Source organism: Zingiber officinale, chromosome 10B, assembly GCF_018446385.1.
Source record: "Zingiber officinale cultivar Zhangliang chromosome 10B, Zo_v1.1, whole genome shotgun sequence".
Taxonomy (NCBI): Eukaryota; Viridiplantae; Streptophyta; class Magnoliopsida; order Zingiberales; family Zingiberaceae; genus Zingiber; species Zingiber officinale.
In genome coordinates, this window is record NC_056005.1 from 52,333,561 (window position 1) to 52,357,711 (window position 24,151).

The following is a 24,151-nucleotide window of genomic DNA, read 5'->3' on the forward strand; positions in this document are numbered from 1 at the left end:
ATCCCTAAGTTTTATCCCGGAAATGACTCTGCGATGAAGCTTTGACCACTGCCTTTTATCCATCTCGAGGCGCCTTCATCACTGTCCAAGGCGCCTTGAGCTTCCTTCAAGGTGTCTCCATCCCTTCTGGACAACTGGCTTCGGCTTGCACCTGAGGCACCTCCAAGCTCCATGGAGGCGCCTCGGTACTGTTCAACTGAGGCTATTCTTTGCACTTTGGTCCCTGCAAGATACATTAATCCCAAATATACCCTGCAGCACAAAGTTAGCACATAAAACATAATAATATAAGTGAATGACAATCATCGGACTGTTCGAGTCTGACTTCGGGTTTCCAACCGGAAACCCTAGGTCGACTCGACGCCTACTGTTCCCTCTACGGGGAACGCGTCCTCACCTACTCCACTCAGGAGATTTACCTGATGCCAGTGCAATCCTCCAGATCGACTATACTTTTGCTCGGTGCTCAATGCTTTCGGACTTTCTGCTGGACGCCCGCTTCCCGGCTGGTCCAGTCTTTCACCTGGTTCGCGACACCAGGACTTTCCACCTAGGGTTACCCCCCTAGGACTTTTTCTTGAAGCACTCGACCCACCAAGACTTTCCGTATAGGGTTACCACCCCCTATGACCTAGGGTTACCACCCCCTAGGGTTTTCACCTTGCCTAACCACAGTTAGGGTTTTTGCCTAAGTACACTTAGGACTTTCCTGCAATCTCATTCAGACTGTTAGATTACCACACACCTTAACTTTGAATCATTTTCCATTATCAAAACTCAGGTTCGATCGTCGGATTCTTCCCGCACCAACAATCTCCCCCTTTTTTATTATGGCAACCGAAATTCAAAGTTAAGTAACACAAATGCATAAGATACTTAAAAAGTGTAAGTGAGCAAGCTTAAGTACATAAGTTCAAATACAAACATAACTTAAGCTAACACTTAAACTTTGTGAAACTCCCCCTTAATATAGAGCTTTCTTTTTGAATTAGACTTTCTTTTACTTTTTGAATTCCCTACTCTCCCCCTTTGCCATTTATAAAAAATAAGCCAGTTTTAAACAATTTTTAATTTTTATTTTTGAAAAATAGATTAGGCTTTGAAAAATGGGATAAGTGCTAAGTTGACTTCGAAAAAAAAAATTTTCACCTAAAATTTTGAAAGCAATGAGTTAAAATTTTGCAAAACTATAATTTTTAATACTTTTAGCGAAGTAAAGAATGAATCTGAAAGGTAACTTAGGAAAATAGCTTAGCAAGAATTTATAAAGTTAGGTTTCAAGGTTCGCTGAGTTTGAAAAAGTTTGAAAGTTGTTATATGAATCACTTAGCTAAGCCTTTTGCAAACATTGAATTTTGAAAATATAGCTTAAGTAAAAAGGTACTTAACTTAATTTGAATAAAATAATACATATTTTTGAAAAATTAGGAGTAAGAACTTGTTAATTTTTACGATGAAGAGAGAGTAGCTAAAAATTTAATTTAGGTTATTTTTTCAGATGGTCCTTAAGTCCAAGCATGAATCAAGTTAAATAGCAATCAAATTATCTAATTGGTTTTGATCAGGTATCAAAGCCCTAAAGTACAAGCATGCTTAATCTTTAATATTTCCATTTCCTTCACCAACTGTCTAACCTTTAGCTACTTGCTGATTGCCTAATTTTCCATCTTACCCACTCTAGGTTTTCAGGCATGTTTAGCTTATGAGTGAGTGTTAGATAAAGTTAACTTTGCCAATAAAACTATTGAAAATATAAGTTTGAATTTCAAATTAGTAAATATTAAACTTTGAGACTATAGTAAAAATTAATTGGAGTTAACATTTGCAAAAATATGATTTGGGAATTAAAGATTTTTAAATCCTTTTAAATTAATTAATATCTTGAAGTTAATTGAATAATATTCTGAATAATATTTTGAAATGATTTTCAAAAATTTGTTAAATGATTTTGAAATGAATTTTCAAAAGATTTTTGAAATGAATTTTCAAAAGATTTTTCAAATAAATTTCAAAATATTTTTCAAATAATTTTTAAATGATTTTGAAATTAAGTTTAAAAATATTTTTAAAATAATTTTTAAAATATTTTGAAATTAAGTTTAAAAATATTTTTAAAATAATTTTAAAATATTTTGAAATTGGTATTTTAAAATATTTTTAAAGTAATTTTGAAATGATGTTTAAAATATTTTGAAATTGATTTTAAAATATTTTGAAAGTAATTTTCAAATGATTTTTCAAATATTTTGAAAGTAATTTTGAAATTGGTATTAAAAATATTTTTCATATAATTTTTAAAGAATTTTTTTAAAGATTTAAAATAATTTTTAGAGAATTTTTTAAAAGATTTAAAATAATTTTGAAATTAGGTTTTAAAAGATTTTTAAAATGATTTTTGAAAGATTTTTCAAATAAAAATAATTTTGAGATTAATTTTTAAGAGATTTTTTAAATGATTTTTGAAAGATTTTTCAAATAATTTTGAAATTAATTTTTTAAAAGATTTTTAAAATGATTTTTGAAAGATTTTTCAAATAATTTTGAAATTAAGTTTTAAAAGATTTTTAAATAATTTTTTAAAAGATTTTTCAAATAATTTTGAAATTAAGTTTTAAAAGATTTTTAAACAATTTTTTTAAAAAGATTTTTCAAATAATTTTGAAATTAATTTTTAAACGATTTTTAAATAATTTTTAAAATATTTTTCAAATAATTTTGAAATTAATTTTTAAAAGGATTTTAAAAATGATTTTTGAAATATTTTTCAAATAATTTTGAAATTAAGTTTTAAAAGATTTTTAAAATGATTTTTGAAAGATTTTTCAAATAATTTTGAGATTAATTTTTTAAAAGATTTTTAAAATGATTTTTGAAAGATTTTTCAAATAATTTTGAGATTAATTTTTACAAGATTTTTAAAATGATTTTTTAAAAGATTTTTCAAATAATTTTGAAATTAAGTTTTAAATGATTTTTAAATAATTTTTTAAAAGATTTTTCGAATAATTTTGAAATTAAGTTTTAAAAGATTTTTAAACAATTTTTTTAAAAAGATTTTTCAAATAATTTTGAAATTAATTTCATTTGAAAAAATTGTATTAATTACGAATTTAATTTTCAATTTGAATTAATTATTCTTACGAGTTTAATTTTGAATTTGAATTTCAAATTTGATTCTCTTTTAAATTCCTTAGTCATCTCACCCGATCTAAATTTTCAATCAAGTACTCCTATAATTGTTGTGAGATGAATTGAGGTTCAATTTAAGGGTTTAGGTTAACTTTGTATTAGATTCAGGTTTAGCTTTGGGTTCAACAAGTAAGCGTTCTTTGGATAAACTTCTGGGCTATGGTGAGTCACAAGGACATCATTAAAGTAACCATGCCTTCGAGATTTTTCAAATAGTCCTACCCATTGAACTTAATACAAAACTTTGGTCTAACTGGTTAGGTTCCATAAAGGGTAGCTTCGGTCAGTTCTACTTAGCCAAATGCACCAGGTCAAAGTGATATCTTCCTTTCCAAATACAACAAAGACCACGGCCGTGTGACCCACACGGCCATGTCAACTTACCAGAGGCGAGGAAGGCCACGACCGTGTGAATCCACACGGTTGTATGACTGTGGCAGAGAGGAAGAAGACTACGTCTGTGTGAGCCACACGGCCATGTGACTCAAAGTTAGGTGAGGCCATGTGGATTCCACACAACCATGTGACGAAGAACATGGGGCCGTGTCACGCCAAAATAGAGATGTGCTGAATTTTGGGTAGATTGCAGACTGATCGTAAAATGACCATAACTTTGTGCTCCGTTGGAGTTTTGGGCTATTCTTTATACCAAAACATAGCTAACTTCAAGATATACAACTTTTCCTCAGATATAACAGAGAGATAACATTGTATACCCATGCTAAATGGTACGGCCGTGCTTCCTAACCGTGGGTTCAACTGGACCTCTGCCCAGATTGTAGACCAAACTTTGAACCGCCATAACTTTTGGCTCGGTTGAAGCCATGGCTTGATCCAAGTATCATATTGAATATAATTTCAAGATATACAACTTTGGTTTAGGATGACTCACAAGAAAACCTGGTTTAATGGGTGAAAAAACCAGTTTACCGGACCCCTGTAATCCTGGTTTTCCCGGGCAACTTGGAGGAGGTATAAAAGGGTCAAGATCCTCATTCTTTGACTCATCTAGGGTTTGGGACTTCATCCCTCTCCTTGGGGAAGGGTTCTCCCCTTAGGGGGAAATCCTAGAGCTTCATTCACCTCTATCGTTTCACGATCCGTCCATCTCCGGAGCACGGAGGCATCCCCAAGACATCGGATACATCAGCAAGCATCTCTTCTTCCCCTTCTTCTGGCATCTAGGATTGTAAGTATGCTTTATTTTATGTTTTGGGGCTGTTCTTCCTTTGCAATGGAGTAGATCTCCAGATCTAGGATGTAGGAAGTATTTATGATGTGATAGAGATGTAAAACTATGTAGATTTGTCATGTTTCTATTCAATGACTTGTTAATGCCTTGTTCATGTTTGATGATATGTGTGTGTGTGAATGCTTATATATATCTTTTGCATATTTTATCAAATAGTTGTGTAGAATTGTTAATCTTGTAGGGGGATACCCTAGATCGTATGACCGGGGGGCGTCGTGATAGGGTTGCCCCGCTAACGGACGTCTAGGGTATCACCTTAAAAGGAGAAGCAAATATCCACAAGGAAGTAGGGGATCAGACATAATCACTATTTCAATCTCTATGTTATTACGTGTTAGTGTGTTTCTATGTTGTATGACTAAGGAGCGTCGTGACAGGGCTGCCCCACTAACAGAGTTCATAGGAATCACTTCCATTTAGTAGTATAGGACATAGAGTAGGAGATCATGTCGGCTTATCCACTACAGGGGAGAGTCGGTAATGAATCTAACTTCCTACAAGAGCATGAACATAGAGGATAGGAACTAAGCAATCTATGTAACATCGCCTAGTATTACAAGGAAACCAAAATCCTAGAATCTATCATCCTCCATCCTCCTAACTCAACCCCTCTTGAGATCCATTCTCTCTCTTCCCTCTTTTCTTTCTCATACTCTCTTTTCCCATAAATCTTATGTTTTTCTAGATAATTCATCATGTGAAGTTAACTAGTGCTTAATCAACAGTCCCTATGGATACGATAATCTTTTATATTACTAACGACGCCACCATACACTTGCGGTGATGTAACAGTTAGCCGCTAAATCTCAAGTTCGGTCAGAAGTAGCTTCAAGGGACAAAACTTATTTGAATTTAAAGCAAAAGACTGAGGAGTTGGATGATCTAAAAGTCTAGCACGCGTTAGAGATAACCGTTCTAACCAGGAAGATATATGTAGACAGTTTGCTGATATCCCAACAACAATAAGACTTAGACCAGCAGAAGGCTAAGGTAGATTTTTTGCATGCTGAATTGGATCAGATCGGATCGGAGATAGCATCTCAATCACAAGTCCCAAGGGGTGAGTCACACAAATGTAAGAGGACAGGAGGAGCTTCTCCCTTTTGTCCAGGCTGTCATTCTATTACACGCTGTTGACCTTCGTAAGTGTACAGAAATGTAGTAAGTAATAATAAAAGATATCGTATCCACAGGGACTGGTATAAGCACTAAAGATATCTCAACGCGAATTAGCTAAACAACTAATCAATTAATTATCAAGAGACAAAGTGAAACTATGAAAGGTGAAGATAGAAATAAAAGAATAACAAACAAGAATAAGGGCTTTGATAAAAGGAATGTTCTAGGAGTTTCAGTTTCTTTGTAAGGTTCTTCAATGTAAATGATCTACCAAGTCTTATTTTTCAATTGACCATAATTTATAGAAGGTTGTCGGCTCTCTCTTACAATAGACAACTGGCTTAGGACTAAAATCTATACCTAATGTAATCAATTAAGAATGAATCCTATGTGTTAGTTAGAGCCCTAGAGTCAATCATTTGATGATTATTGTATGGACTCATTGTATCATATTCTTGTATATAAATAAAGGCCTTTGTTTTGGTTATTATACTTACTTGTATTGGTGCCAAATAACTAAGTCTAATAGCGTCCTTGAGTAGAGGGTTCTTACCTATATCAATCGGTTAGTTGAACCGATAGTGAGATGATATAGGGAACACTACTCTTAATCATTCCTAGTCGAGTATTAACATTCAGGGACAATATTAATGCGACAAGACTAGCATGTAGGTCAATTAGATGACTTGATCTCACAAGTCATGGATATAGAGATATCAAGTTGACACATGGGTATGCATTGGAGAATGTATACTGAATGACCCGCCATGAGAAAGTATCATGGATCGTTATATGAGTGTCATATACTTTCTCATGTGGCTATTAGTATAACTACTAGTCCTTGAACCTGAAATCACCATGGTTCCCTACACAAGGAGTTACATACTTTGGCTTCGTCAAACGTCACCCGTAACTCGGTGGACTATAAAGGCGATTACTGGGTATGTAACAAATTATGCGGAGGGATGTGAGTGATGTAGATGGGATCTATCCCTCCTATATGACGGGAGTGACATCAATTTTCTTGATAGAGTGAGACCATGAAGTGCATGGCCATGCCTAAATGAGTCAATATGAGATATTGAGCTCATTGGATTGAGTGAGTCTACTTGGAGTTCAAGATTTAGATTGATTAGAGGATGACACGTTCTATGCCTCACATTGATCAATCTAGATGTCAAGGATAGGAGGACACTTGTCATATATTGTGAGCAGTCACAATTAGTAGTCACAAGGTGATGTTGGATCTCAACATTCTTATAACTTGGGTAGTAATGATGTGTTGCTAGATACCGCTTATTACTTATGCTTCTAAATGGGTTTAGGAGTATTGCCAACGTTATAAAAACCTATAGGGTCACACACAAAGGACAATTAGATGGAGATTAGGTTCATTTGATGAACCTAAAGGATTAGGTTCATGTGATGAACCAAATTGGATTAAGAGTAATCCAAATTATGCTAATTGAGTTGGACTCAATTTGGTTCATGTATTAAGTGAGTCTAATTTGGACTTAGACTCATTTAATTAATTTAATTCAATGAATAGAGATCCATTAAATTAAAATTGACTTGAACCAATGGTTAGATTAGATCAACCAAGGGAGAGAAGTGGTCAAGTTTGACTTGACTTGAGAGGAAGATGAAGGGTCAAGTTTGACTTGACTATTTGCCACCTCATTGGTGAGTTGGCATTAAGTGGCTAATGGTGATGTGCCACATCATCAAGGTGCTAGCACATGTGTGTGCGACCTCATGAGGGAGATCAAGAGCTTTTGACTCTTGAAATTCCATGGAGTATATAACTCCTCATTAAAAGTGGCCGACCACTTTAGTGCTTGTGAGGAGTTTCATTTTGTATGGTAACTCCATCTTCTTCTTCCTCAAGCTCTTTCTTCTCTCCCTCTCCTCCACCCTTGGCCGAAACTTCATAGAATGCTTGCACACTCTAAAGTTTCTCCTCCATCGATTTGTTCGTGTGGATACGCATAGAGGTGTATCTACCTTGATACTCTCGAGATCCGGCGAACCTAGGACGAGTGGGATTACGCGAAGGGCTTCGCTTCTAAGGTATACCCTCTGATCTTGTAGATCTTGGAGTAGAAAACATGTATATGAAAATTTATTCTTCGCACGGATCCGGTGGCGGGGGATTTCGGGGTTTCCGCAATGCAAAAAGCAATTTTTGTGGCCCGAAAAACCCAACACTATGTTTTCCTTACACGGGCTTGCCTGTCACGTACGCCCCTCGGATAATCAACTTATGAATTCATCATTCATCAACCCATCTAGATACAAAGATTAATGCACACTATTTATCCTACCCCCTTGAATGATCCTATTTCACCCTCAAGATCATCCCTCAACGTCCTTACACGGGCATATTCCTGTCACGAACGTCCCTCGGATAATCGAATGAGAAACAATTTCTACAAGATCCACAAGATATCTAAACATTCAATCAAGCATGGTAATTGGGCACAAACATAACGATCCACACAAGATCAAATAGATACAAAACTGGGCAAAAACATAGAAATAGGAAATTAATAAATCCATAAGAGTTTTACATCATATCATCCTTACAATTACTCCCTCCATCCTAGAACAAGAGATCTAATCCATGGAGCGAGGAGGGAAATCCGAAGAAAGAAAGATTACAAGCATTCTTGATCCCCCAAATCCAAGAAAAGAGAGAAAGAAAACTTATCTACGATGAAGAATAGACTTCGGATCCAATCCTCAACTCCGGAGTCGATACGTTGAAGATCCGCCCTTGAATTGCCAGAAAATCGTTCCAAGAAGGTGGAGGATGGCCCCAAATCTTGATTTCCCCTAAATGGGAGAAGAACCCCTTTCAAATCTTGAAGGAGGCCCTATATAGAGGAGAGGTTTGGGTGCCACATGGCCCCAAAGCACAGCCGTTTGAGGTTCACACGGCCTAGCTCACTCCCCTCTCTGCCTAACTTGCACGGCCGTGTGTGAGACACGGTCAGGGCATACACTGCTTCTGCTTCCCTTGCACGACCGTGTAGATCTACACGGCCTACTCTGCCTCTGCCTGTGGAAACCTCGCACGACCATGTAGATTTACACAACCATGTACTACTTCGGCTCTGGATGACTTGCATGGCCGTGTAGTGTACACGGCCTGACTTCTTCTGGCTTCAAATCTTGGCACGGCAGTGTGAGGTTCACACTACCGTGGCCACTTCCATCTCTGCTACAACCACACAGCCTACCATCTCCACACGGCCTGGGCAACCCTCATGGAAAGGCCGTGTGAGGTCAAGGAATGGTGCCTTCCTTCTTTGTTCAATCGTCAAATCTTCTTCAAAATCGACTCCTGCATACAGAAAATGCACAAAAGTAGATCTCCCAACAAAAAGAGTAAATATGCTTGAAAGAAAGCTGGAAGTACGAAAATACATAGATAAAGCATGTACAAAGTATGTGAATGTGCGTCAAAACATGCTAAACAAGAGTATACAATCTACGCATATCACACTCCCAGACTTAAACCTTTTCTTGTCCTCAAGAAAAATGCTGCAATCTAAATTCACATGTTCTACAACACACTCATATCCCTAATGTATTTTCCTAACTCTATTAAAAAGTTTCATTAATAAGCATGATCATGGAGACAAGTTAAGAATGGGTCAAGTATAAGTATCTTGTGCATAGTGCAATAAGTAACTCAAAACCCTTCAAGTTTTAATTTTCGTCCTAGTCAAGTCGTCATCAAATTTGAGTTCCTAATGTTTCAGTGATAAGCACATAACCGGTGATAGGAACTTACATGCCACACACATAGTTCATATTTCTCAATCAACCCAAGGTCTCAAAGGTGTGCTCAATCTCAAGAGAAGCTAAGCAGTCATTTCCCTAGTAATCTAACTCGATCTCAAAGGGATGACTTGCTAGATTCCACTCACGACAACTGTTTTTTATATCCTTTATTCATTTTTTTCACTTTTTTTATTTCTATTTTTTTTCATAAGCATTTGTATTGTGCAAATCTTATTCACAAATGTACTTTTGGCACAATTGTTGGGATATTTTGATTTTTCCAAATGAGCTTACATGATTTGAGCCTCATCTAGTAACCAAAATGAAGTTTGAAAAATCACCATGGAAACCAAGTACTAAACAAATAAGATGAATCATGACTATTTCAATGATGTCAACCATCCAAGCTCAAGTATTGTGAAGTGAAAGTAAGATCCTTAAGGTCAAGCCAAAGCTAAAACCTATCTCCAAATGATACTTAGCTTATTTCATGCTACTCAAGATAGAGAAAAGAGGAACACTAGGCATACTACTAGCATCATTTACAACATGAATCTAGATAATGAACGTGCTAACATTTTATGCCTAACAAACTATGAAAGGTAAAGATAGAAATAAAAGAATAACAAACAAGAATAAGGGCTTTGATAAAAGGAATGTTCTAGGAGTTTCAGTTTCTTTGTAAGGTTCTTCAATGTAAATGATCTACCAAGTCTTATTTCTCAATTGACCATAATTAGTAGAAGGTTACCGGTTCTCTCTTGCAATAGACAACCGGCTTAGGACAAAAATATATACCTTATGTAATCAATTAAGAATGAATCCTATGTTATCCTTACACGGATAATCAACATATGAATTCATCATTCATCAACACATCTAGATATAAAGATTAATGCACACTTTTATCCTACCCCCTTGAATGATCCTATTTCACCCTCAAGGCCTCAAGATCATCCCTCAAACGTTCTTTCACGGGCATGTTCCTGTCATGAACGCCCCTCGGATAATCGAATGAGAAACAATCTCTACAAGATCCACAAGATATCAAACCATTCTATCAAGCATGGTAATTAGGCACAAACACAACAATCCACACAAGATCAAATAGATACAAAACAGGGTAAAATCATAGAAATAGGAAATTGACAAATCCACAAGAGTTTTACATTAAATCATCCTTACAATTACTCCCTCCATCCTAGAACAAGAGATCTAATCCATGGAACAAGGAGGGAAATCTGAAGAAAGAAAGATTACAAGCATGCTTGATCCCTCAAATCCAAGAAAAGAGAGAAAGAAAACTTATCTACGATGAAGAATAGTTTTCGGATCCAATCCTCAACTCCGGAGTCGATACGTTGAAGATCCACCCTTGAATCGCCGGAAAATCCCTCCAAGAAGGTGGAGGATCACCCCAAATCTTGATTCCCCGAAAAGGGGAGAAGAACCCCTTTAAAATCTTGAAGGAGGCCTGCTTATATAGAGGAGAGGTTTGGGTTCCACATGGCCCCAAAGCACGGTCGTGTGAGGTTCACACGACCTAGCTCACTCCCCTCTCTGCCTAACTTGCACGGCCGTGTGTGAGACACGGCCGTGGCACACACTGCTTTTGCTTCCCTTGCACGACCGTGTAGATCTACACAGCCTGTTCTGCCTCTACCTCTGGAAACCTCGCACAGCCATGTAGATTTACACGACCATGTACTGCTTCGGCTCTGGATGACTTGCATGGTTGTGTAGTGTACACGACCTGACTTCTTCTGGCTTCAAATCTTGGCATGACTGTGTGAGGTTCACACGGTCGTGGCCACTTCCATCTCTACTACAACCACATGGCCTACCATCTCCACACGGCCTGGGCAACCCCCATGTCAAGGCCGTGTAAGGTCAAGGAATGGTGCCTTCCTTCTTTGTTCAATCGTCAAATCTTCTCCAAAATCGACTCCTACGTACAAAAAATGCACAAAAGCAGATCCCTGACCAAAAAGAGTAAATACACTTGAAAGGAAAGCTGGAAGTATGAAAATGCATAGATAAAGCATGTACAAAGTATGTGAATGTGAGTCAAAACATGCTAAACAAGAGTATACAATCTACGCACATCACACCCCCAAACTTAAACCTTTGCTTATCCTCAAGAAAAATGCTGCAATCTAAATTCACATGTTCTACAACACACTCACATCCCTAATGCATTTTCCTAACTCTATCAAAAAGTTTCATTAACAAGCATGATCATGGAGACAAGTTAAGAATGGCTCAAGCATAAGTATCTTGTGCATAATGCAATAAGTAACTCAAAATCCTTTAAGTTTCAATCATCATCCTAGTCAAGTCGTCATCAAATTTGAGTTCCTAATGTTTCTGGTGATAGGCACATAACCGGTGATAGGCACTTACATGCCACACACTTGGTTCATATTTCTCAATCAACCCAAGGTCTCAAAGGTGTGCTCAATCTCAAGAGAAGCTAAGCAGTCATTTCCCAGTAACCTTTTGTATCTATGTTTGATTTTGCTATTTACCTTGTTAAGTGCTTCTTGTGGTCGATTGCTTGAGAACTATTCAAATGATGGATCCTATGTGTACGCTCGACTGAATATGAGTTCAACCGGACTTCGGGGTTCTCTTCTGCATAGCCGGTCGGTCGGAATTATAATAAATCAAGGTCTTTTCATTATTTACAAATTTTATTTATTCATCCATATTTTAAGATTCACGTGATTTTTTAAAGTAGTCTCGCTGGTAACATATGTTCGAAGATATGTCGGTTCAATGTATGATTCGATTTATTCTGTCTATCATAAATGCCCCTTCCTGGCTGAGTGCCACGTATCCTTCTTTCTCCTTTTTCCAAGTAACCCCTGATACATTTCTTGTTCATGTCTTATCACACATTCTCCTTGGTAAATCAATGGCTCTTCTTTACTGAATCATTTTATTTCAACGGTGATCCTTATATTGCCCTAAAATCCTAAGTCTTTTTTACCTTTTTCACTCTTCGTTTTCCTTTAGTTATTCCTTAGCGATTTTCTTTCTTGACCTTTCTCCACAACTCGCACTTCTTCATCTTTTCCGATCCTCTTCTCCCTTAGGATTCAGTTGTTAGTTAGAGCCCTAGAGCCAATCATTTGATGATTGTTATATGGACTCGTTGTATCATATTCTTGTATATAAATAAAGAAATTTGTTTTGGTTATTATACTTACTTGTATTAGTGCCAAATAACTAAGTATAATAGCGTCCTTGAGTAGAAGGTTCTTACCTATATCAATCGATTGGTTGAATCGATAGTGAGATGATATAGGGACTACTACTCTTAATCATTCCTAGTCAAGTATTAACATTCAGGGACAATGTTAATGCGACAAGACTAGCATGTAGGTCAACTCGATGACTTGATCTAACAAGTCATGGATATGGAGATATCAAGTTGACACATGAGTATGCATTGGAGAATGTATACTGAATGACCCACCATCAGAAAGTATCATGGATCTTTATATGAGTGTCATATACTTTCTCATGTGGCTATTAGTATGACTACTAGTCCTTGGACCTGAAGTCACCATGGTTCCCTACATAAGGAGTTACGTACTTTGGTTTCGTCAAACGTCACCCGTAATTGGGTGGACTATAAAGGCGATTACTGGGTATGTAACAAATTATGCGGAGGGATGTGAGTGATATAGATGGGATCTATCCCTCCTATATGACGAGAGAGACATCAATATTCTTGATAGAGTGAGACCACTAAGTGCATGGCCATGTCCAAATGAGTCAATATAAGATATTGAGCTCATTTGATCGAGTGAGTCTACTTGGAGTTTGAGATTTAGATTGATTAGAGGATGACACGGTCTATGCCTCATATTGATCAATTTAGATGTCTAGGATAGAAAGACAATGTCATATATTGTGAGGAGTCACAATTAGTAGTCACAAGATGATGTTGGATCTCAATATTCTTATATCTTGGGTAGAAATGATATGTTGCTAGATACCGCTCATTACTTATACTTCTAAATTGGTTTAGGAGCATTGCCAACGTTATAAGAACCTATAGGGTCACACACAAAGGGCAATTAGATGGAGATTAGGTTCATTTGATTAACTTAAATGATTAGGTTCATATGATGAACCAAATTGGATTAAGAGTAATCCAAAGTAGGCTAATTGAGTTGGACTCAATTTGGTTCATGTGTTAAGTGAGTATAATTTGGACTTAGACTCATTTAATCAATTTTATTCAATGAATAGAGATTCATTAAATTAAAATTTACTTGAACCAATGGTTAGATTAGATCAACCAAGGGAGAGAAGTGGTCAAGTTTGACTTGACTTGAGAGGAAGATGAAGGGTCAATTTTGACTTGACCATTTGCCACCTCATTGGTGAGTTGGCATTAAGTGGTCCAATGATGATGCTCCACATCATCATGGTTGCTTAAGTGGAATGCCACCTCATGGGAGTTACCAAGAGTTGTGACTCTTGGCATCCCATGGGGGTTACAATTCCCCTTAAAGTGGCCGGCCACTTTTGGATGTGGAGTTAGTGCATTTTGTGTGCTTGTGTGAGTAACTCCATCATCTTCTTCCTCTCTAGTTTTCTTCTTGCTCTCCCTCTCCTCCATTACTGATCTCTAAGGTTGCTAGCACATCCTTAGAGGTTCTTCTCCATCTCTTGCTTGTGTGGATACACATAGAGAAGTGTCTACTTTGACACTTTTGAGATCCGACGAACCGAGGACGAGCGGGATTACGAAGGGCTTCGCATCAAGGGTAAATTCCTTCTCCTTGTAGATCTAGTTTAGAACTAGTGTAAGAAACTCATACTAGTAATGTTTTTTGAAATTTTATGTCTTCGTACGGATCCGTGGCATGGGGGTTTCGGGGTTTCCGCAACGCAAAGGCAGTTTTTGCGGCCCGAAAAACCCAATATCAGTAAGTCATTTGCTCTTTAAGTGTTTCAATTTCTTGACATGGCTGAAGAATCTCTACTCCCTTGGTATGCTCAAATTTGTTCCTCCATCATTACTGTCAATCTAACTTCCATTCACTCTCGGTATTAAATACCTTATTAGGGATCCATCACCTAAAGCTCATCCTTGTTTATCTCCTGACGATTGTATTACCTTTTTTAAAGACCAACTAGCCGCAGGCTTACACTTTCCTATCCCTACCTTCTTGATAGACATAAGTCAATATTTTGGTATTCCTCTTTAACAATTTGCCCCAAACACATTTAGATACCTATGTGGATTGTACATGGTGTTCCGCCTTTTCAGTATACCTCCTACTTCTCAAAACTTTTTTTATATTTTCTTACCCCAAGAAATCAAAACCAAGGGTTTTCCTCTTCTAATCTCGTCTGAAAATAGTATTCTTTGAAGAAATGCCTTCTTCTATCAAGGGTGGGAAATCCCATTTTTTCTTTGTCAAATTTCTCGATCCCGTTAGGTGGTCTACCAAATGACAATCTTCTTTTCCCCTTCTCCTTGATATAAGGGAACTTCATCAACAACCCATCTTCTCCAAATACTCTAGTAGATTACTAGGTCATCGCTTTTATATTCATTAGTGGATACGCGATGACCTCTCCTATCTTTTTGGTTTAAGCCCTGTTCAAAAGAGCCTACAATACTCTTTTGGTAAGCTTTGAAATTCTTATCTATCCATCCTTTGTTGACTAAAACACTTTTTTGTTTATTCTAGTGGATACTCTGTATAGAGCTTTGGTTGATGATGTAATCCTTCTAGATGATGAGGCCGTGTTAGCTAAGGAGCAAGAGCTTAGAGTGGAACTTAATGTCATGGCTCAAGCATCTGATGTTTCTCTACTTAAGTCCTCCAGTCAACCAACTCTTGTTCCTAGCTCTTCAACTACTCTTGAGGAAGCATCCACCAACATACCTCCAGAAGATACCCCTCAAGAGACACAAGAACAGGAACATAAGGTTATTCCTACAAGAAAACACCCTGGGCGTCGCTTGACATTAGCACCCCGACCCAAAAAATGGGTTGTTTCTACCTCTGAGGAGGTATCTAGAGGGGATATTCCCCTTCCTTCTCCAGAGCCTACTCCCTCTTCTTTATTTCCTATACTTGCTTCTTTCACTTCCCAATTTCCAGAAGCTTCTCCACTTCTGAGTGCTAACCCCAATCCTACATTTATGATGAATTTTTCTGAACCAGTTTTCATACCGCCCTCAATAGCTGAGGGTTCTCCTATCCTTATTTTTTCCCCTCCTTCTCTCCATAGCTCCTTATCATCCTCCTCCACGTCTACCCCTACCTTCTCAATATTATTGGGGGGTTCTCTAACAACAGCCTAGACAGAGGCTCGTAAAGAAATTGAGAAACTCACTCCTGCTGAATCGGCTGACCAATCTTATTTTGAGAAAACTAAGGTAGCATGCCCTTCATCCCTCTATTTTTATTAATACATTCTAATAATAACTTTTGGACAGCGGTGGATCGCTAATATGAATATGGCCTGACACATGTATGAGTTAACTCTAGAAGTGGCCAAGCTAAAATTGATAGCTTCTGGAGCCTCCTCCTCTCAAGCCTCTGAGGAATTATCTCACCAGCTACAAGAAACTCGTAAGCTTCTTGAGGCAGAACTCATAAATTCAGTCAAATGGAAAACCTCTTCAGAAGATTTTAAATCCAAAACTAAGTCAGAGACCCTTTTTCGTATTGAATTAGCATCCAAAGTAGATAGCTATGCTACTGAGAATGGCCAGTTGTTATCCTAGCTACAAAAGTTGAAGGTGGAATTAACTGCTAGGGATGCTGCTCTGGAATCTAAGAATTTTGAGTTAACTTCCCTAAATTCATCCTTAGCTTTGATTAAAGCAGAGCTGGCCTCCAAAGAGATTGAATCAAAATCTTCCCAAGATGCTTTAGTAACCTATCAAGTAAGAGAAGTTGAGCGATTTGAAAAGAGGACGAGAGCCCTCCTAGAATCTTCTGAGTTTAATGCTCCTATTGCTACCTCTATCACCCAAGCTTTCACTCATGGGGCTGAGGGGAGGTATAAGGCAACTAAAAATGAAAGGGCTTCAAGTTTCTGATCGTCCTTCTAACTTTCTGGATCGTCGGGAACTACTCACTGCCATACCTCCAGACTTGTTCCCTAATTTGATCTCAGTATGTGTTTTCAATATAGAACAATCCTGAATGTTAATTTTTTCTATATGATGTTATAATCATGGATTCCTCTTTATCGTTGTATATGTTTAATGAATACTCAGAAATTTGTATAGTTTTTAATGTTGGCTTTGATTAGTGGGGTTTTATTGTTGGAGAGTTAAGTTGTTTGTTCAGAAATTTTTCATCATCTTTACAATTATTGTTTATTCATTTAATAACTTTTGTACGACCTTTTGTAACTAGACAAAATTATTCCTATGTTGAATTTCACCTGAACTTAATATTTAATCGACTATCAATTATTAATCAAATATGCCTTTATATTTGATTTCACTTAATGCCCTTCAGGCTTGATATTCAGTCAATCATTGACAATTGACCGAATTTACTTATATGTTTAATATTTTCTTAGTTTAATACTTGATCGGCCATTGATGACCGATTGAGTTTTCTAAGATGTTTAATATTCTTCAACCTTAATACCCGATTGATCATTACTGACCGATCGAATTTACCCTTACTCATGCTCACTTTCAATCTTAACACCCGATCGGCCTTTAACGACCGATCAAGTTTATGTACGAATATATTTTAAATTAACCCTGAATTTTGATCGATTAATATTATCCACCAGAATAAGGAATCCCTTTCAAGTTCCCTGAACTTTCTACACTTAACTTTAGTAATGATTTTAACATCTTGGGAATACAACTTTTTGTATCGGCTACCCATACTATTTTCTTGTTGGTGACACGCCTGCCTATGACGTTTGGTGTGTACCCGTTTTACTGTATCTGCCACCTCACTATTCCATCTAATGACTCATCTTCAATCCCACTTCTCTTATCATCTCAATCCAATATTCCTGCTTGAAACACCTTTTTTGATGCCCTACCACGACTTCTAAATGGAAAATAGAGAAAACAAATCCCTAATCAGTTCGTCTTCTTCCTCTTGTCTGTGTATCTTTTGTTCTTTACTCTCCATTAACTATTCTCATTCCACTTACCTCTTTTTATTAACAATGTCGACCCTCTATGAATGGTACACCCAGTGCGCTTTTGAGTTTTCTGCATCGGAAACCTATGAGCTTCAATGGAATTACAACTTCCCTTCATATGTGGTCACTCCTACTCCTAGGGATCGCCTTCATCTTCCTTCTCCAGAAAGCGTAGCAATTTTCTGGGAACAGGCTCTGTGTGGTTTTAGGTTTCCTATTCATCCCTTCTTTGTTGACGTTAGCATATATTTTGACCTTCCCCTAAATCAACTCATTCCCCAATCATTTTCTATCATGGTTGGTTTTGTTTTTGTTTCCCATTTACTGAACTTTCCCTTATCTGCTCAACTTTTCTATCATTTTTTCATTCCTCATCAAGTGGAACATGATGTTTTTAAATTTCAATCTTGTCCTAAAACTATCCTATTCTACAGAATTCCTCCTCAAGGGGAATGAAGGGATAAGTTTTTCTTTATACGTCTTCCTTCTCCACCCCCATATCCCATAACTTGGTGTCGATAACTTCCTCCTGTTCCTACATTGGGCAATATTTTGGAAGAACCTACTCTTTGTTCCTCAATGGGAAAATTAAAGGGAGCAAAATGTAACTTACCTACCCTGATCATCGAAGGCTTATTATTTGCTTTTGGTCTTAGCACAGCAGATGCAACCGTAGATGTTTCCTTTCGTAAGATCATTCTCCATATTCAAGTTTTGAGCCATTTTTGTGTTATTTCTAATATAAATTTTTCTTTTTTCTCCAATTGATGCTATTCTTCCTGCCCTCATGTACAAGAATGCTCGCTTGACGAGGGCTGCCTTAACTAGGCTGGGTGAGGAACTATTGAGAGATCATCCTCTTAATCAACCCCCTTCTTCCCTTGGTCTACTACCTCTCTCCGAACAACCTTAAGAATCCTCCAACTCCTCAGAGTCAGGGGGGGTCCTTTTATAGCGAAACGCGAGAAACCTAGTACCTTAGCTCCTTGCCCCCTTTCACATACCATAGATAATTTTGAGCAAGTTCCCATTGTTCCTGCCAAAATATCCTATTCTAAAGGTAAAGAACTTGGTTCCCTTACACATGTTCGTTCTAATTTTGCATTACTTATGATGAGATCAGGACTCCTCATTCCTGCATCTCCTGTTATTTCCCCAGTTGTTTCTTTATCAGAGGTAGCACCTATTGCTCCTGAGGCTACATTGCCCCTTCTTCCAACTCTACCTTCCTCTTCCACTAGGCCTCGTGCTAAGAGAACTCCTTGTAGGAGATCAGTTACTTCTGGATCTGCTACAATACCCATTGAGCAGGATCCTCCATTGGCTAGCCTCTCATATCCTAACCCCTCTTCACTAGCCTCTAAACATCCTCCTTCCTCTTCTTCACCATTTACACGTTCTCCTCGTCATTCTATTTTATTTCAACAAGGCCATAGTTTACCTTCTTTTCTCGGTCAAACTCCTACCTCTACTCCATATGGCTTGTTACAACTAAAGGGGGGGCATTGGCGGAGTCTTGGCTGTAGTCTCAAGTGCATCTGAGGAGAAGCACCTTCATTGAGTGTGCCGATGACGACAATCGCCAAGCCACTGCAGTAAGTTTTCGAATCTAACTTCCTTGTTTATTTTTTTCAAAATGTAACCTTACTATCATTTCCTCCAGCTATATGCTTCGAGTCTACATTTGGGCAAGTTGGTTGTGGATTTGGAGAGGACCAATCAAATCATAAAGGACAAGGTAGAAGAATTATAACCTGCCTACAACCTCCCCAACAATAAACTCCTTCAGCTACGGGATAGGGTGAAGTCACAAGCTGAGTTTACTGCTAATTTAGAAAAGACTCTGCAAGACACCCACCAGATGCTACAATCTAAGGAGGAGGAAAAAAGGAATTTAGAATTATAGCTAGAGGGGCTTAATTATACACTTAGCATTGAAAGGACATTAAAAAATAAATCCCTCTCAGATATCACTCACAAAACCACCCTGCTGAACCAGCTGGAATAGTCACATGGTTCAGGGTCTCCTAAGTTAGCCCTAGAATTGGCCTCCAAAGACTTTGCCTTATTCCAATAACAAGAAAAATTGCAAGCCCAAGATCTACAAATAAGCTCACTTTTACAAGAACAAGCAAAGGACAAGGTAGAGAACACAACTTTGCAAGGGGAGAAAGATAGCCTATAATCTGAATTTCAAGCATACAAAGCAAGCGAGGAAGAATGCTGGCACAGTGACAAACTCATTTTTGTCATGTTACGAGATCAAAAGAATTTAGTACCGAACCCCTTCTTGTTAGAGTATATACTAAAAGCCTAGCTTTTGTATAAACATTTATTTAGAAATAAGAATCACATTGGTCAAGTGTATACATTTATATATACTGAGTGTAGTCATTCAATTAATTTATATTGTAGATAACACAGTGTGTGGTGTCACACACAGGAGATCGTGTTATCGGTTCTTTATAAATTATAAACAGTAGCTCACGACTAACATGGAAAGGAACAAACCATTGGAATAGTTATAGTATAATTAGGTATTAGTTTATCTTGACTAATAAATTACACTAGTACACTCTAAGTGTATTGAGCATGACCATTTAAGGAAAGTTCTTTTTATACTGACTTAATAAAAGAACAAGTCCTTAGTTATTATGGAAGTGTGTGCTCTTAATCCTAATATAATAACAAGCACATATATTTAGTATTCATTTCTTTAACTTATCAAAGGGTGAGATTTAGCTTGATAAATCAAAAGACCCGATAAGTTAGGAAATGATATTACTTATAGTGTGTGTTGTTGATTATAGAAGGAAACTGTGCCCTAGTAATCTAGGTTGATTATGTACCCAAGAGGAGCTCATAAGGATTGTCATGTTAAACCCTGCAGGTGGACTTAGTCCGACATGACGATAAGGTTGAGTGGTACTACTCTTGGACTAAGATATTAATTAAAGAGAGTTGTCGGTAACTCATTTAATTAGTGGACATTCGACATCTTAAACACAGGGAGACTAACACACTCATAATAAGAAGGAGCCCAAAATGTAATTTGGGATTGGTACGGTAGTTCAATAATAATTCTTTAGTGGTATGAATTATTATTGATGAAGTTAAGTTGTGTGTTCGGGGCGAACACGGGAATCTTAATTTCATTGGGAGACCAAAACCAATTTCTCCTCTCGGTTCCTATCGTAGCCTCTTGTATATAGAGGTTTATACCCACCGCATACCCACTCCTTACCCAAACCAAAGGGGCCGGCCAAGCAAGCTTGGAGACCAAGCTTAGGCCGGCCAATGCTTGGAGCCCAAGCATGATGTGGCCGACCCTAATAAAATTAAAAGGATTTTATTTAAAATCTTTTCTTATGTGGATAACATGGTTTTATAAAAGAGAGTTTAAAATTTAAATATTTCCTTTTATAGTGTCTACAAAAGATTAAGAAAAGATTTGAAATCTTTCCTTATTTGTAGATTGAAAGAAGATTTTAATTTTGATAAAACTTTCCTTTTTTGTAACCATGTTCATGATTTAAAAAGAGAGTTTTAAAATTAAAAATTTTCTTTTATAAGTATCAACAAAAGATTAAGAGAAGATTTGATATGTTTCCTTATTTGTAAATTGAAAGGAGATTTTAATTTTAGATAAAATTTTCATTTTTGGAAATCATCCACATGTTTAAAAGAAAGATTTTAATTTATAAAATTTCTTTTATAACCCACCATGATGGGAAAAATTATTGGAGAAATTTTTTATAAATCTCCGGAAACAAATTAGGAAGTTTTAATTCTTGTGTTAATTAAAACTCTCCTTGTTTAGAGCTTATAGGTTGCCGACCATTATAATTAAGAAGAGGAAATTGTTTTTATTTAAAAAAATTTCCTTTTCATGGCAAAGGAATTCAGGAAGTTTTTATTTAAATTTCCTTATTTGCCAAGGCCAAGGATTATAAAAGAGAGGGTAGAGGTGCCTTCAAGGGTAACGACTCTATTCTATTTCTTCCTCTCTTTTCCTCCTTGGTGTGGCCGGCCCTATAGGTTCTCCCTCTCCTCTTCTATTCTTCTTTAGTGGTTGGTTTCATCCTTCCCTTGGAGGTTTTACTGGTGGCCGGTTCTAGCTAGGAGAAGAAGGAGAGGAAGGAGGTTTTGTTTCTTGCATCCCTTGGAGCTTGGTGATGGTGGACGAAATTCTACATCCTTGGAGGATTCTTGGTTTGCCCGAAACTTGCAAGGAGGAAGGAGAAGGGCTTGGGTGGTTCTCATCTCGGTAGATCGCTGCCCACACAACGTCCGGGATAAGAAGAGGAATACGGTAGAAGATCAAGAGGTCGTTGCATACAAAGGAAAGTATAACTAGTAATTATTTTTTGCATCATACTAGTTTTTCTTTGTATGAATTCCAAACACAAGAGGCATTAGATTCTAGTTTTTCGAATTTGTTATTCGAGTTTGCGTTTTTGTTTTGTTTTTCAAATTTGTGATTCGATTGTTCCTTTTGGTTAAACCTAATGTTATTTTAGGAAATTAAATATTGAATTTCTATTAAAGGCTTTGTTGAGGCAGTGGTGGATGATCCCATAACCAAGAAGTCCTAGTGTCTTGCCATGTTTGACCTGGGAGCCGATTTTAGAAATAAATATTTAATTAACTTTGTAATATAGGTTGGACTTGGATCAATAGTGTTAAGTTCCGCTTGCGATCTAAGGCTAAACCATTAAGAACAGATAAGTTAAATTTGGAATCAATAATGTTAAGTTCCATTTGCGATTCCTAATTTAACTTCTAAAGAACACAATAGGTTGTTTAGGAAAGGTTCGACACTTGTACAAAATTTTTGTACAGTGGAACCGATACGATCTTCCTAGGAAAAACAAACAATTAGTATCAAAGCTAGGGTTTACCTCTGTGTGTTTTGGTTTTCAAATTAATTATGCACATGTCATACATAATTTAGGCAGGATAATAGTAGGATGTGCTAACTTTGTGGTTGCAGGCTCCAATAATTATGACATATAGATATTATGTGTGATTGGACCCTTGGATATGTCAAGGGCATTATTTTGTGTGTGCATGATTGTATGTATCAAATATAGCAGGAGCTGTATTAGTTTTAGAATTTTATTTTTGTTCGATCTAGAATACATGTACATTCTTTTATGGAATATATGATCGATATATGTAAAATTCTATATTTGTCAAGGATCGTATCCTAATGAGGCGTGGTGCTATTGGAGGACCAGAGGCACAACGGAAAAAGGAAACTCGATGGACCCGACAGCATGAACCTGAGGGCTGGCAGCACGCGAAGGACAGTGATGAGAGAAGCCATAATAGTTGGAAAATTAATTTCTATATTTATTGCTTTTATTTACTGTGATGTGTGCATGTGATATATGCTAGCATAGGTTAAAATTCCTCACCATAAATGTAACAACCCAAATTTTCTCATTACGAGTCCTAATAGTGCTTAAAAATATTTAGAAATGCTTTAGAAATAATCTAGAGATTTTTAGAAATTTTTAGAGTATTTTTATGCAATTTTTGGAATTCGTTTGGTATTTTTACCAAAAGAAACAAGTTGCAAAACAATAAAGAGGTTAAGTCGAGGTTAGAACCGGAGACCTCTGGTTAAGCAAAACCTTTAGTTGTCTCGGCTGACCGAGTGCCCAAGCGGGCGCTGCTGATTAAAGAAGGAGTGGAAATATTTTAAGTAGTAGTAATAAACAGAAAATAATTAGGAATAAAAAGGTTTCAGCTGAGGTTCGAACCCGCAACCTCCGACCCAGTCCACAACTTAAGCGGAGCCTGATAGCCAAGTGCCCAAGCGGGCGGTGCTGATTAAAGAAAGAATGAAATTTATTTAAGTAGTAGTTAATAACAGAAAATAATTAAGTATAAAAAATATGCAGCCAAGATTCGAACCCGCGACCTCTGACCCGGTTAGAGGTTTAGGCGAAGCGCGATAGCCAAGCGTTTACCAGGTATTTCATGAATAAATCAATAACGATTTGGTCTTAAGCCATAACAGAATTGGAAAATTCCGAAGTTATAAAAGGGATAAGAGTTGTTATGTTCCCATGACCTAACCTAATTCCTCTCCTCACCTCTCTCGTGCGACGGTGGCAGCTTGGGAGGAAACGAAGAGAAGTAGGGTTTCTCTCCGGCGACCAGTCCAGGGTGATCTCTGAAGATCTTCTTCACCGTCGTGATCCTCTCATTGAGAGAATCCGTAGGCACGAAGAGAAGGTTGGATTTGCAAGCTTTCCGAAAACCCTAGAATCTTCTTCTTGGTTGTGAGTCCAAGAACACCAAGGTAAGTGCTTCCTCACCTGCAGTAGAGTAGTTTCGGATTCATGTGAGCTTCTTCTTCTTGATTTTCGTAGCAAGTTTGTAAGGAGGATCATTTTGTGCTTGTTGCCATGAAATTTAGTTCAAATTGTTTAGAGTTTATAGTAACATTTCAGCAAGTTTAACTTGGTATTGTGCAATGGAAAAGAAAGTAAAAGCAACTCCTTTTGAAGTTCTGTGGATTTCGGATGGTGCTATAAAGGGGGCACAGACAGTTTTCCTTTAGGGTTTATAGTGTAGATTTTTGGTAGAACTTGAAGTGCAGATTTTTGGTGGAATTTATAGTTTAAATTT